Raw genomic sequence first — 12,612 nt, 5'->3', positions numbered from 1 at the left:
CCCAAAGAGTTAATGTTATGGGATATGTATCTTTCAGAATATTTGGAATACATTCTATAAAAAATTTGGAGAAATGGATAAGGGAAAAGAACTTAGTGTAGACTCAGTTAAATGATACTTAAATCGCTTATTGGAATTGAAAATATCAGGTGGTTTTGGTAATAATCTAATAAAACATCTGATTTTGGATGACTCCAATTTTTATAGGTTTTTTCCTTTCTTTTTTGACACTAGTGATTGAATCCAAGTGTACGTAATATCTGGGCCACATCCCTAGCTAGACCTTTTTTAGTTTTTATTTTGAGACTAAGTTGCTGATAACTAATCTCAAACTCGCACTCCTTCTGTCTTAGCCTCCTGAGTCACCAGGATTACAGGTATGCACCAGCAGTTTTTTGGGTTTATAGTTTGTTTTTTACATAATTGACCTCAACAGTTAAAATTGTGTTCCAAAATTGAATTCCAAAAGTTGTGTCAAAAATAAACAGAACTTTATGTGCCATGGTATACACCTATAATTCCAGCAGCTCAGGAAGCTGAGGCAGGAGGATTGTAAGTTCAAAGCTAGCCTTCAAAGCAAGGTCCTAAGCAACTTAGCAAGAACTTGTCTCAAAATAAAAAATGAAATATAGGCTAGGGATGTGGCTCAGTGGTTAAGCGATTCTGGGTTCAGTCCTGGGTACCCAAAAAAAAAAAAAAAAAACAGAACTAACTAACCCCAGCTCCATGTCGTAGTACCAACCTGTAGACTAGCTACTGAGCAACGTAGTAAGACCCTGTGTTAAAAACAAACAAGCAACTAACCCAAGGCTCTTTACAACTTACTTTTAATTAATTGTAATACTTTAGAAAACATTTTCTAAGTGAAAATTTAAAAAATATGTAAAGACCCTGAAATGGATGAGCCAGACCAAATTGTACAGATTAGTTGTTATCCTCTCTGTGCACCCTGATATCTCCTAATAATACCACATGTCACCATATAACTACACCTCATCCCTGTCACGTATGCTTGAATTTCAAAGAACATATCAGCAATTGTGTGACTTTGGGCCATTTTTTCTTAAAACTCAAGAGTGATCAGAATATAGGATCATATCTTTGTTTAAGTGCCAGACTTTGGGGACTTTTACCAGAAGTGTAGTAAGGAGGGAAGACAAAGATCCGTATTATATTTTTAGTAAATCTTAATGTTTACATTCAGCCTCAGTGAGGACAAGTGAACTTGGACCTGAGTCCCCAGGCATTGTCACTCTTTATTTATTTATTTATATATTTTAAAGAGAGAGTGAGAGAGGGAATTTTTAATATTTATTTTTTAGTTTTCAGGGGACACAACATCTTTGTATGTGGTGCTGAGGATCGAACCCGGGCCGCACGCACGCCAGGCAAGCGCGCTACCGCTTGAACCACATCCCCAGCCCCATTGTCACTCTTTAAAATCTCAACCCTCGGCAACTTTCCTGTATTTCAGTTCAGGGGGAAGTCTCAAGTGTCTTAGTCCCCTAGGCCACAGAGCTCTAGCAGAGAGCAAAGGGATGAATAGGAATTATTTCTGTCACAGTGACAGTATAATTGTGTTATACCTCACTACAGAGTTGGTTGCTTCTTTCTGGTAAGAAAGTAATATTTATGTAGAAAGTGAAACAATGTTCTGGAAGTGGATGATTTTCTGCTAAAGGTATTTATATTGTTAAACAGATGGAGTTAGCATAGTAGAATGTGAATAAAATGTGTAATAATTGTATTAGGAAATCTACCCCTGAATAATGTTCACTAGCCATTAAAGCATGATGAAAACATCATGCTACTTGTACATAGCAAATTTCAAAGATATTTTCTTTAGATACCTGAATATGTACTAATTCCAGCAAGAACGAAATTTTATCTTCAGTTCCAGGCCAACCTTGGTAAGTTCTCTGGTGATGAGTGATTCCTGAGAAACTTCTTGGAGCTGAATCCCCTTAGCTAGTTAGAACTCTAAATACTGGTTAGAATCTGTCAAAAATATGATAGTAGGAACTATAAGTTCCCTTCCATGTGGTCTTTCTGGCCCAGCATGCTTCTTTCCCCCACCTCCTATACTGGAGGTTGAGCCCAGAGATAATTTACATCCCCAACTGTTTTTATTTTGAGACAAGGTCTTGGTAAATTACTGAGGCCGCCTCTAATTTAAGATTCTCTTGCCTTAGCCTTCTCAGTCACTGAGATTACAGGCATGTACCACTATGCCCAGCATAAACTTGGCTTAAACTGGGAACCTTTTGAAAGAAAAGGGGGGTTGCCAAAAATACCTACATGACACCAGATACAAACCAGGACTGTCCAAGGCAAAGTGGAAGATAGGGTTTATGCTTATTTACTTTAGGGATAATATTGACATTTTGATGTTCATTAATTTAAAAAACTAGCCTCAGGGGCTGTAGTTCAGTGGTAGTGTGCTTGCCTTGCAGGAGCGAGGCCTGAGCACCACATAAAAATTAAATTAATAAAGATATTGTGTGTCCATCTACAACTAAGAAAAAAAACCTATATACTTAGCTTTTCTTGTGTGTATAGAGAGCATATCACATCAGATAAGATGGGGTACTACTTAAATCACTGAATCAGCTCCTTATTTCAGCCCCATTAGTAGTAGAGTCTGAATGTATTCATTATGCCTGTTTAGAGTCCTTGGTTCTCAAACTAGTTTGCATCTGAATCACCTGGAAGACTTGTTAAAACAAATTGTTGGGCTTTCCTCTCAGACTCTTTTTTATTCAAGATTTCTGGGTTAGGGTCTAAATATTTGTACTTCTAATAATTTGGAGAACCTCAAAACTAAGATTTCTCTACTTAAAATATGTGATAAAAACTGGGAAAGGAGTAAATTTTCTTGGAGATCAGGCTTTTTCGGTAGGTGTAATATTTCCATGTTAGATATGCCATAGTATGCGCTGAAAAAAACTTATTGAGTGAATGAATGAATGTCTAGGATGTTCAGACATAATGGTTTGTTAAGTGGTAAATGCTTGGTAGGGAGAGTATATAAGTAGTGAGTGCTACTAGCTGGTTTGAGGAAGAACACTAGAGGGAGCCAGGTATGGTGGTACACACATTCAAAGCCAGCCTCGGCAAGTTAGGAAGGCCCTAAGCTACTTAGTGAGACCCTGTCTCTAAATAAACATAAAAAGGACTGGGGATGTGACTCAGTGGTTAAGTGCCCCTGGGTTCTATCCCCAGTACAAAAACCACTAGAGGGAGTAGGTTACTGGACTTTTTAAATTTTTTTTTTTTTTTTTTTAGAGAATTTTAATATTTTTTAGTTTTCGGGGGACACAACATCTTTGTTTGTATGTGGTGCTGAGGATCGAACCTGGGCCGCATGCATGCCAGGCGAGCGGGCTACCACTTGAGCCACATCCCCAGCCCCAGTAGGTTACTGGACTAAAGGGGACAAAATTAAAGAACCAAGATGGTCAGCAATGCGAAAGACGATTACAGGCAAAAATGACAAAGGAGAAATCAAGAAAATGGCAAGGCAGGGATTAGGCAGATGTAAGAAATCTGGGAGGGTCTCTTAAAGGAATATGAATTGTAAAGAAAGACTTTCATTTACAGAAAGATAAGGTCTAATGGTCTATTTAAATTTAGGGGATAGATTTATGCATATGCTTTTGTAATTGAAAACAAAGTGGAATTTTCAAGGCTTATATTAAAAAAACACTTGTCATTTAACCTTTAGGAAGAAATTTTTAGGAATATGCAAGGGATGTTTCTTAAGATTAATATGCTCTTTGAAACCTCATATCAGCTGAATGTCCTGTCAAAACAAAGTTTGTCAGGCAAAAATTAAGGCACTACTAGCTGGGCATCATGGCATATACCTGTAATCCTAGCAACTCAGGAGGCTAAGGCAGGCCAGCCTCAGCAACCTAGATTCTGTCTGAAAAGAAAAAATAAAAAGAACTGAGGAATATAGCTTAATGGTAAAGTGCCCCTGGGTTCAATCCCCAGTACCAAAAAAAAAAGCAGCTCCTACCATCTCATTGTCATAAATACGTTTATTATGTACCAAAGAAGGAGACCTATCTGCTCACAGATGTTTTGGTTGTTGTAATTTGGTTACTGTGCAAGTATCCCTTGAGGCATATTAGAGTTTCAAGGAATGAGAATTAATGACCTAGAGTATATTGATAGTCAGTAGAACTGATGATGTAAGCAGCATTTTATTTGCATTGCTCTTCCACTGGCACCCCCATTCCAGGAGTATCGGATAGTCCAGATTTGTGTGTTCAGGCCAACTTCACTTTCCAGAGGTCTCATCTAGTAGGTGGAAAGAGAAAGGGTGAAGAGATGGTAGTCTTCCAGTCAGTGTGTTACTAAATCCATACAAATGTTAAATTTCAAGGAAAGTTTTTCTGAATGACAGTTCAGCTAGGGGCAGAGCCATGAAGTTATAATGTGGCCCCTATTGTAAAGATGTCATAGACTGTCAGGGAAGATTCAGACCTGGACTCAGCAAATAACTTTGGCAGAGGCCAGAAACCGCAATAGGGGTTCACGCTATATTTAAGGCACTTAAAGTATAAATCCATTGGTATGATGAATTCCTAACATGTCAGACACAGTTTAAATTGTCTCAGAAACCTAGTGAGCTTAAATCTACAGTTTGAAGTTGGGGATATACAGCTCAGTGGTAGAGTGCTTGTCTAGCATGTGTAACCCCTTGGGTGCAATCTCAAGCACCCAGGGGGATTAAAAAAAAAAAAAAAGAACTTTAAAACAGACAGCTTGAAGAAAACTGATACTTCAGCTAGGCAGGGCTGAAATGTAGGTTTAAACTTGGATGGGGGGGCTGGGGTTGTAGCTCAAGGGTAGAGTGCTTACTTAGCATGTGTGAGACAAACTTAAGTTTGATCCTCAGCACCACACACACACACAAAAAAAAGTTATAATAAAAAAAGTTAACACCAATATTCCATTGGAACAGTTAAAAAAAAAGACTTGGTAGTTTTATAGAAAGTTATTAATTTAAAAAATCTATTTTAATATATTTAATATGTTTTGTTAATATAAGTGAGCCTAATTTCAAATGGAGTAAAATCAAATCCATAGTAACTAAAACTAAAGCCCCTTTTTAAAATTTTTTTAAATTATTTTTAGTTATACATGACAGTAGAATGTATTTATATATATATTTATATATATATATGGAATATAACTTCACATTTTTATGATTGTATATGATGTGGAGTTACACTAATGTATTCTTATAAGAACATGGGAAAGTTGTAGATGAACACAATATCTTTATTTTTTATTGTGCTGAGAATCAAACTCAATGCCTCACACATGCTAGGCAAGCCTTCTACCACTGAGCCACAACCTCAGCCCCTGTTAATTTATTGTTTTAAGGCTGTCATTTTTGGCTTTGGGTTGTCTAGGACCTCTAGTAGTCTGCAGATAAACATCACTGTTGGCAACTGAGGTAAAAATTGTTATCCATAAACTTGTTGCTTTCCCAAGCATTCAACATTGCTCTAGCAGTAGTCTTCCTTAAGTGAATTCAAGACCAATAAACAAAATTAATGCTTTTAAAGAGTAAATGTGTTTTTCATAGGAGAGCCTAAGCTGCTGTGAAGTAAGAAATTTTATTGATGCAAAGTTTATGAGTATGTCAAGACAGCTTCTCTTTTACTTCTTTTTTAAATTTTGAGACAGGGTCTCATTAAGGTGCAGAAATTGACCTTGAACTTGAGATCCTCCTATCTCAGCCTCCTGAGTTGCTAGATTTACAGGCCTGCACTACCATACTCAGTTCCCCTTCTCATTTCTCAGTGGATATTTTAAAACATCTATTCCTTATGAGGATATTTAAACTTTAAAAAATACATATATTTCAGGGGTTGAGGGCATTGCTCAGTAGTTGAGCATATGCTTAGTTTGCACGAGGACTGGGATCAATACCTGCACCAAAAAATACATAGATAACTTACTGAAGTATAGGTTTAGATATTTCAATTGCCTTTTAAATATTTGGTCGTAGGCATTGTTTTACAATCTCCTGAGAGCAGATGGCTTTCCAGTTCACCAGTAGCCTATACCTAACAATGAAGAGTGGCATATGATCACTTATTTTTCTCCCTTGTTTCGCTAGTACAGCAGTTTAATTATTTGTAGATGGTTATGAGGGTACCTGTATGAAGTTTGTTATAATTCTCAAATTTGAAGGATTTAACCTCAGAATTCAATTCTTTCCAGCACCCCTCCTTTTTTGAATGTTAGCATTTATTTGTATTTTCATGGCCTTTTCCCTAAAGTTGAGTGCAGATTTTACCTTTGGTTACACATGTTACACATATTGTTCCAGTTAAAACAGATTGATATGGTAGTGTTACTATAGTAGTTGAGGCAAAGGAAATTTCATAAAGCACAGGGAACATCTAATATGATCTATAGAAAGCCATTTTTTAAAAGGTCATTAAAATACTTATCTTGGAGTTCAGAACTTTTAAAAAGCTTTCTTACATCTAAGGACACTAAAGGGGCTTGTCTAGCATGCACAAGGTCTTGGATCTGATTCTCAGCACAGTACTGGGGATTGAACCAGGGTTGCCCTACTACTGAGCTACATCCCCAGCCCTTTTTATTTTTTTTGAAACAGGGTCTCACTAATTCTCTATACTGCCTTTGTACTTGTCATCCTCCTGCCTCATTGTTTTAGAGTTTCGGGATTACAGTGTATGCTGTGGTGCCCAGCACACAAAAAAAAATTTGTGAAAGAGATTATATATGAATAATTTGCATTCCCTGGCTCATGATCTTTCTAAAATTTCAGTTTGAAGATAAACTTAAAACAAATTTATCTTGGAATAAGTTTGCTATGACAAATTCTCCTTTGCAAGGTCTAATTAGAATTTGGAAAATTAATATAGCAGTTAGTAATCTAAATTTCAGTGAGAAATTGCTCGTTTTAGTCCCCATTCTAAAAGTGAGAAAAGGCAACAACAATAACAAAATTTTTGTCTTCATGATCCCCAGGTAAATGCTAAAGGAGTTAATGTTTCACATTATTTGGCCTTAGTAAAACCATAAGTCCTCTTCCTAATTGAACCTATTCAGAAGATCTATTCAAGATTGTATTTCTAAAGGCAGATTATTAGTTATCTCTAACAATTTTCATTTTCCTTTAGGCAAGGGGAAAAAAAGGCTCCTAACATGAAAGAAATTATTTCATGGCCATTCATTTTCTTACTCATAGATGCATAGACCTGGCCACACAAAGACCACTGCTGTTTCTGGCTATAACATAAATATTTAATTAAAGGAAAACCTACTTTGAACCATTCTTCCATAAGGCATAAAGTGTACTAGCCTTGGGCTACACTAATGTCATTTCCCAAAAACATCTGTTACTTATCCCAGGGTTTTTGCCAGTTTTGCAAACTCAGAAAGCTTTCGCCTGGCTATCGAAATGTGTTTAGGAGATGAATTTTTAACCTTTGAGCTGCTATATCCTAAAGAGAATAGCCAACCAATTACCACTATTAGAATCTAAACTTAGAATAAAATGAGAGCGTCCTGCTGGGTGCGGTGGCACACACCTATAATCCCAATGGCTCCGGAAGCTGAGACAGGAGGAACTCCAGTTCAAAACCAGCCTCAGCAAAGGCGAGGCACAAAGCAACTCAGTGAGACCCTGTCTCTAAGTAAAATACAAAATAGGGCTGGGGATGTGACTCAATGGTTGAGTGCCCCTGAGTTCAATCCCCAATACCAAAAAAAAAAAAAAAAAAGAGTCCTAAAAACCAAGCTTTTAGCCCCATTGTTCCTCTGTTTTAAGTTTGGCCATGTTTAGCTTTTGATTGCCTGGAAACTCCAGTAATCTGCAGATAATGCTTTAATTCATTGTTGCTTTAGTAGTATTCTCATTTTAAATTACTAATAATGTGTTGTAAATAAATGACTACTTCCAAAGATGCTTCTTCGGGCTGGGGTTGTGGCTCAGTGGTAGAGCGTTCACCTAGCACATGTGAGGCCCTGGGTTCGATCCTCAGCACCACATACAAATAAATAAAATAAAGGTATTATGTCCAAATACAACTAAAAAATAAATATTTTAAAAGAAATAAAAATAAAAGATTCTTTAATAAATAACAAACTGGTTCTTTTCTGGAAGCCATTCATTATTTACCTGGATCAGACAAAGATTTTAAAGAAAGTTATTTCCTGCTGAGTGCAGTGGCACATCCCAGAAATCCCAGCAGCTTGGGAGGCTGAGGCATGAGAATCACAAGTTCAAAGCCAGCCTCATCAATTTAGCAAAGTCCTAAGTAATTTAGTGAGACCCTGTCTCCAAAAATAAAAGGGCTGAGGATGTAGTTGAGTTTTAAGCACCCCTGGGTTCAATCCCTGGTACCAAAAAAAAAAAAAAAAAAAATCTTGTGATTCCATTTCCCAAGATTATGAAGTCATGTGTACATTTCTCTTACAGTTAGAGAAAAGTGGTGGTTAGCTCTGTTAACATAACTAGTTCAAAAGGCAATTGACAAAAGTAAGATGTGAGGTATCACAGCATAAGCAAAAGGGATAGGAGTTTAATAAAGGTACAATGCATGGCATTAAGTCAGTGTGGACAGGAAGGCTTGATTGACCTGGCATATTAAAATGGGTTTTATTTTGGATAAAAAACAAATTGTAGGGCTGGGTTTGTAGCTCAGTGGCAGAGCGCTTGCCTAGCATGTGTGGGGCACTGGGTTCGATTTTCAGCACCTCATATCAATAAATAAAATAAAGGCTCATTGACAACTAAAATATTAAAAAAAACCAAGCATTGTGAATTCAACCTCTGGCTCCATTCTACACTTTAAAGAAATGCTAATTCAGGCCAGCTGTGATTTAATTCTCATATTGAAAGTTAAACTTCTTAAAATAGCAGAGTTGAAAGTTAAGTTGCACGGTAAGAGCCACCCCTCTGTTTTATAATCATCTTAAGTGCTATTTTTTAAAAATATTTTTAGTTGTAGATGGACACAATACCTTTATTTCATCTATTAATATTTTTTTTAAGTTTTAGGTGGATACAATATCTTTATTTTACATTTATGTGGTGCTAAGGATCGAACCCGGTGCCTTGTGCATGCTAGGCAAGTACTCTACCATTGAGCCACAACCCAGCCCATCATTTACTTATTTTTATGTGGTGCTGGGGATTGAACCCAGTGTCTCACATGTGCTAGGCAAGCATTCTACCCCTGAGCTACACCTTGAACCCCTTAAGTGCTGTTTTTTTTTTTTAATTATTATTATTATTTTTAGTGTAGATGTGGACACAGTGCCTTTATTTTGTTTGTTTATTTTATGTGGTGCTGAGGATCAAACTCAGTGAAGATTTTTACATTTTAAGACCTTTACATTAAGACTTACATTTTATATGGTATATAGGCTAGAACTCTGGACCCCATCACTGGGGTTCCCACCTTAATAGATATAACAATGCAAAAAGAAATTAGATATTTGGAAACATGAGATAAAAGAAAAATAAGTCTCAGTAAATTCAATTCAAAGAAATGGGGTCATAATCCACAGAGACAGAATTAACAACAGTATAACTGGAAACTGGGTACAAAACTCAATAGGCTTGGTTATAAAGGGTGTGTTTTATTCTTAGAGCAAAGGGCAAATACAGTCTAGGACATTTATGTTTTAAGTGATTAGTTTTAAGGAAGAAGATTCTAATTCAAATATAAAACCAAATTGCTATTTATGAAGGCAAAGTTCAGTAGTATATCTCTGACCAATCTTCCTTTGTTCTCTAACTAGAGTCTTGATAAACTATTTGACATTCTCTCTATCTGGAATAGTCCACTTGTCCTGCACATGCATGATCTGTCTCTTTCTCTCTGTCTCTCTCTCTCTCTCTCTCTCTCTCACACACACACACACACACCATTATCCTTCTAGCTAATTTCCACATATATTTTAGGTCTTAATTTAGACGTCATTTCTTCTGAGAAACCTAGTGCAATATCGCCTAGACCCAATGAGGTGCTGTCTCCAATACTCTGAACTACTGTAGCCATGTTGTCACTCTGTATAGTGATTGCCTGTTTACTTGTCTACTTTGTCCAATAAACTCTTAAGTTCCTTGATGGAAAAAACTAAAAAAAAAAAAAAAAGACATTTTATTTTGCTCCTCTACAGACTGTTGAATAAACTAAATCTGTTCAGTTCCAAATCAGGGTTGATACTAACTTGATCTAGTCATCCTGCTTCACACCTTTGTCTTACCATTTTGTTCAGGGAACCATTTTCTTGATTTTCACCGGTACTGTCAGGATGTAATAGAGGGTATATGGATGAGGAATCCTGGATTACTGCTGTTAAGAAGCTTAAAGAGCTTGGTGTGGTGGAACACACCTGTAATTCAGTTTAAAGGTAGACTCAGCAACTTAGGCCTTAAGCAGCTCAGCAAGACCCAGTCTCTAAATAAAAGTAATAATTTTTTTTTTGGTACCAAGGACCACTGAGCTATATCTCCAGCCCTTTTTTGTATCTTATTTATAGACAGGGTCTCACTGAGTTGCTTAGGGCCTTGCTAAGTTGTTGAGGCTGGAAAGCTAACTCACGATCCTCTTGCCTTAGCCTCCCAAGCTGCTGGGATTACACCAGGTCCAGCAAGAACTTCTTAATAGGTAGAAAGACGGTAGAAGTCTGTTTTTCAAACAATAATAATTTCTGGATGCAGAGGGGAAGATGCCTTAGCTTTTTTTTTTTTTTTTTTTTTTCTCCTCTTCCCATAAGAAACAGAAGAGAGATTCAAACTGGGAGGCTAGGGCTTCACTAAAAACAGGAGTTTCTCTGAGGATCTGGACACTGGGAGTGGGGCCAGCTTATATTTAGTGGAATTTGGTATGGCGGGGTACGAGGCTCAGTTTATTCCATCTGCTGCAATAAAACTGAAGAGAAGTATGGTTTCTCCTTTAAAATCCTAATGCTGGGGCTGGGGCATAGCTCAGTGGTGAAATCCTCATCTAGAGTACGTGAGACTGGAGTTCTAACCCCAGCATTTCAAAAATGAATAAAATCCTGAAACTGAGTTTAGCATCTTGCCTTAGTTTGACTTTCTATATTTCACATAAGAATTTTGCTAAATTTGTTTAGGCTCCAGGACTCTTGGTGGCACAAATATTTGACAGGGTGATGCTCCAGCTTTCCTTTAAGAAGTAATATTTTTTAGGCTCTAAGACCTGCCTTCTGACCCTAAGTTTACTGGGGTGATAGAGTGGTGGAGTCTTCCACTGGGTTGGAAGGCTTTTTGGCTTTGGGTGGCCTGAAGTGCAGAAGAGCCAGCTGCCTTTTCTCTCCTTCCTCTTGCTGGAGTCAGAGTTCAGTCCAGTCTCTCTCCCCTCACTGCAGTAATCCCCACCTTGAATAGTCTTCCTTGCTATCTTTGGCAAGTGATATGAATAATTCTTTCTTTAAAGTTCCCTATCCCTCACCTCCCTTTCTCTGTCCTCTGACTCAACACAGTTGCTTAGTGTGGAGTCTTACATTGCCCTTTGAGAAGACAGTCTCCAGGTAAGTTTGTTTTCTTGTGAAGAGAAGAAAGGTGCTATAGAAGAGCATAATACAGAGAATGCAGATGAGAGATGCTTTATAGCAGGGTATGGTGGTGCACACCTGTAATCCCAGTGACCAGAAGGCTGAGAAAGGAGGATCACAAGTTTAAGGCCAGCCTTAGCAATTTAGCAAGACCCTCAGCAACTTAGGAACACCCTGTCTCAAGATAAACAAAAGGTCTGGGAATGTCACTCATTGGTAAAGTGACCCTAACCCTAGATTCAACCCTCATCTACAACCCCCCCCCCCAAAAAAAAAAAGAAAGAAAAAGAGAAAAGAATGGAGAGAGATGCTTTCTAAATTAGCCTTACATGTCAAGGCTTGATTTTTCTGTGTTAAAAGGAAATTCATCATGTGAACTTTAGTGTGGAAAAAAAATTTTGAGACAGTTAATCCAAACATCATTCTCACTATAATGTGTGCAGTAAACAAACTTGGGAGAAGCCACTAGAACCCAGATGTCTGGGTGTGTGGTGAGGCTGTTCCTTAAGGCTTTGCCTTGGTCATTGACTGGATAACCAAGCAATTCACCCTTCTAATGAGAAATGCTTTTGTGTATGGTGACATAAGATAGTGATAAAGTCACAAAAACAGTGTTATCCTCCTTCAAGTACTAATTAAATTGGATTTGATTTAGGTTGAACAAATTTATGTGACAAGCACTGGGCTAGGGCTGGGTTGCAGAGATGAATCAGGTAGGAACCTGGCCTCAAGGACTCAGGTTACTTGATGAAGCAGGTAACTAAATATTCTAGACCCTTAATACTTAAGTGTTATGAAAGGGATAATGATGTGCTTGAGAGTAGATGGAATCTTTCTGGATGTGTCACAGATTTTTAAGAGCTGGGTTTTATAAGATACCAACTGGTAGAAAAAAGGAAGGGTATTCTAGACAGAAGAAATAGTGTAAGTAAAGATGGGAATACTTGGGACTGGGGAATATAGCTCAGTTGGTAGAGTGCTTGCCTCACATGCACAAGGCCCTGGGTTCAATCCCCAGCACCCCCC

General features: G+C 37.6%; 1 non-coding gene across 1 annotated transcript; it reads left to right on the top strand.

The window, feature by feature from the left end:
* The first annotated feature begins 12,539 nt into the window (after nt 1-12,539).
* On the top strand, nt 12,540-12,612 carry Trnav-cac (transfer RNA valine (anticodon CAC)). The gene has a single exon. It is a non-coding gene; the product is annotated as a tRNA-Val (tRNA).

This window comes from Marmota flaviventris, chromosome 4, assembly GCF_047511675.1.
Source record: "Marmota flaviventris isolate mMarFla1 chromosome 4, mMarFla1.hap1, whole genome shotgun sequence".
Lineage (NCBI taxonomy): Eukaryota > Metazoa > Chordata > Mammalia > Rodentia > Sciuridae > Marmota > Marmota flaviventris.
Note: the sequence above shows the minus strand (reverse complement) of the source record. Positions and strands in the feature narration are given on the sequence as shown.